Below are 3,721 nucleotides of genomic sequence, written 5' to 3'. Positions count from 1 at the left end.
AGAAGTCACATAATTAGTTAAATGAAGTCCACCTGCGTGCAATCAACGTGTCACCAAGATCTTATTTAGGGGCTTCGTCGCAAAGTCGGTGCGTACATTTATTCACACAGCAAGTCCTTTTTAATTTCAATTAATCAATTTTGTGTTTCTGGTTCTTTCCAGGGATTTCCAGTGTTTCAGTATAAACATGTCCACAGGGAGGCGCTGTGCTCAAACTGGTCGTGGGCCTGAAGCGCGCTACATTTTGGGGGTAACAAAGGTTACCATGGAGACCCCGCACATCCTTTGTTTTAGCCAGTAAAGCGGAAAGCGGCCCAACAGCTGCTACATGGAGCCCTGTTAAGGAAAACGCCATGTTACTAATCCTTAACACAGCAGCTAGATAAGGAAGGAAGGCGACAGTAGCACTTAACTATCAACATAATTCACGTAGCAGGGGTCAGAAGACACGCAAACTAGCTCACTTTAAACCGGTTAGCGCTTTAAACCGGTTAGCGCTAACGCTAGCTAGCTGGGACTTCCTTGCTGCCAGCCGGACCAGATATTTGCTCTCACGTGAAGTCTGCAAGTGACGCGTGAGAACCACTCTCCGGTGAGAGGAGCACATTTTTCTTCCTAAACGCATTTTTTCAGCATTCTGTCCATGCTGGATAAAGCTGGCATTTACCAGAATGAACAGACTCGAGCTGGAGCGGTGACGTTACGCAGGGAACGTGACGGTGGGCGGATCTCAGGCAGCCAGTAGCGGACTAGGAGGTCTCCGTCGGCGTTTTAGCCAGACGGGCTAGCGATGACGGATCGGATTTCTCCTGCCGGGGTCAGGATTGTGAGCCACCAGAAATGATTTTATGGAGACCACCCTACAAGTAAGAGATTCTAGTACGGCTGCGAATGTAATTCTCGTGATTGTGGTCGGTGTGTTGGCGAAATTGTGAGAGAGAGACTGCGGAAGAGGGTGGGTTTTCCTCTCTGAATCCTGCTACGTAGAGGAAGGAGGTCGACAGATTTGGAAGAATGCGGATCCATCATTGTGTTTCCTTCTCGCTTTCCCCCTCAAATCTAACTGTTTTAACGCAAGGTACACTCGCAAACTGCAGTGTGTGTGATTTCTCTTCTGTAAATCCCCTTTCCGTGTTTACGGTCTACGAATTAGCGACTGCTCTCAGTGTGTGACAGTGACAGCCATCTTCAGAAGCCTACATGGTCTTCAGTAGCTACAGCGTCGCTGTATAGGCGGAGGTGTGTGTGGGTAACGCTTTGCTCCATAATTAGTTTAGTAATGATGTCTGCTGTGGTGAAGTCTATTTACAGCCGGAACAGAGGGTGGATTCACAAAGTGTCATTTTTCCGCGTTGTGATGAAAGCTCTCAGCCCAGTGTTTATGACAGGATAAGGGAACGGCCTGTGCTGCCTTCAGGGGGCTCGTGCTAAACCCGTCCTCCCGGTCGGAAATACAATTGCCAAAGTATATCTCGGTTAGGAAATAACATGTTTGTTGAATTTATTGAAAAGCAGTAAAGGGACAAAGTGTCCTAGACAAGAGAAGTGCTTTAGCATTTACGTAGTTTAGTTAATGTAATAAAAAAAAGCTTTGTTACAGATAAAGAGTGAACAAAGAGTGACACACATACATCCCGCACCAGTAATGTACACATAAATGAAAATAGTTGATATTTACATCGGTTTCTATCATTGCTCCCACACTGTTTGTCAGGTGTCCGTGGAGAGCAGGGACATTACACATTGGTGTCGGGTTATATAACTAGATGGAGGTTTCTCAGAAGCGTAGTCATAAGGGTTTAAAGGCCAGCGTGAACGATTAATCGGCATATGATCGTGAACCAACAGTCAACTCCGAAGGCGTCGTATTACGTAATAGTGGGCTGGGCATGCAGAGAGCGGAGAGGGAGTGAAGACGTAGGAGGAGATACGTACACATGCACACACGGAATTACGTTCTTGGATTTTGACAGCTTTTGCACGGACAGATTCGGGACGTTTTCACAGAGGGAGACTGGGGGGAACGATCCGAGGAGAGTAACCCCATTTTATTCAGTACTGCTGGTAAGACGCTCATATTTATTTATTTATCTCATAAAGTCTTCATATTAGCGACCAAGATGTGAATTCGTGTTTTAATCTGGGGATTGATTAGATAGAAACGCATATGGGCTCACACAACCAGGACGGAGTGTGCGCACTATCCGTGTATCCGTCAGTGGAGAGTCCAGATTCCACCGTCATAAACATAAACACGGCTCTGTACGAGTTAATATTTGAACGTGTTGTCGTCCCGAATGTTGCATTCGGGTGCAACACATCGTCGCGACTCGTCGAGTGTTCCCGTAGGAGCCGTGTGGTGTTTACATTAGCGCTGGGCTATTAAAACCCGAGCCACGTGCTGGTAGCTGGGGGCCATGTGGCCATTGTAAACACTGCTGCCCTGTGGCTCTTTATCTGCTGGAACAGGCTGCGTACTTACTAGTTTTTTTATTATTACGGATTATGTCCAAAATATTCTGCTGAACGTGTGTTTGTAACAAGTTGTTCTTGGGAGCTCGATGAAACCCAGCACTTTGCTTGTTTGCCCAGGAGAGACTGTGGCGCGCGTCTATTGCGTAGGAAGAGAGTGTATTATGAAATGCCACCAGCACTATTTGCATGGAGCTCCCCTTCGGCCCGCCTCATACACTGATGATTAGGTCCAACCACTTATTGTTGTAGGAAAGGTCGGGTTCCTTTACATGTTCGGGATCACCTGCAGGTCATGGTCCTCCCACGTGTGTTTGAGCGCAGGTATGCTCCACTTAACGGACTAGTGACAGCAGGAGATGAGGGAAGGTCTTTGTCAGACAGCTGCTCTGTCAGGTTGTCTTTTGTTTCAGTCTTTCTGTTTACTGGCAGCAGGACAGTGACACACATCTAGATGGAAGTACATTTGTACAATACATCGCAGCACTAATGTTAGGTGTGTTTCCTTCATCATGATCATAAACCAAAGGCAACATTAGTGCATCCTTTTTTATTGTCTTTTTCAGCCTGAGAATCAGGGCTGCAACTAACAATTATTTTCTTATTCAATTGACATAGCGAGTTGCCAATTCAATCTTCTGTCAATCGACTCTGCGGTTAATTGACTTTGCAGTTGTACTATGAATGTATCTGCATATAAATATAATGCTTTATTTCACCATCATGACTCTTACATTTGAACAATAGTAGTACCTTCTCTGTTTGACAAATGTACCAAGCCAACCTGCCTTTAACCCTTTCATACGTCACACAACATACACAAGGCTGTAGCTTCATGCGTCAATGCTAAACACAGATTTCCTCAAGACATATGATATATATATATATATATATATATATATATATATATATATATATAAAAAATAAATACAACCTGTGAGTTCATACTAAAACAGACCAGTATTTAACCCAGAATGTAGCAACATCCCAACACTGCTAATGAGATGATGACCCGTTAGATGCTGGTTATATCAGCGGAGAAGTCGGTTTTGTATCGAGATTCAAGGGCGTGCGTGAGTCTCACAGGATGCCGGTCAGCGTGTCGGTACCAGAGAGCCCGGAGCTGAGACAAACAAGGTGCCTGAAAGCTCCGTCTGAAGGTCAGAGGTCACTGAATGGGAGATGGCGACTGTCTGCGCCAGACTCTCTCTCTCTCTCTCTCTCTCTCTCTCTCTCTCTCTCTCTCTCT

At 45.5% G+C, this 3,721-nt stretch overlaps 1 protein-coding gene across 1 annotated transcript in view; it reads left to right on the top strand.

The window, feature by feature from the left end:
* Positions 1-339: 339 nt before the first annotated feature.
* bcl2l1 (BCL2 like 1) overlaps positions 340-3,721 on the top strand; it is a 21,862-nt gene continuing 18,480 nt past the window's right edge. Inside the window, exon 1 of the mRNA XM_031868784.1 lies at positions 340-866. The gene's annotated coding sequence lies outside the window, so the exon portion shown is untranslated. The remainder of the gene's footprint in view (positions 867-3,721) is intronic.

Source organism: Anarrhichthys ocellatus, unplaced genomic scaffold (genome assembly GCF_004355925.1).
Source record: "Anarrhichthys ocellatus isolate YVR2014 unplaced genomic scaffold, GSC_Weel_1.0 scaffold44, whole genome shotgun sequence".
NCBI classification, from domain to species: Eukaryota; Metazoa; Chordata; class Actinopteri; order Perciformes; family Anarhichadidae; genus Anarrhichthys; species Anarrhichthys ocellatus.
The sequence above is the reverse complement of the archived record's forward strand: the minus strand, read 5'-3'. Positions and strand labels throughout refer to the sequence as shown.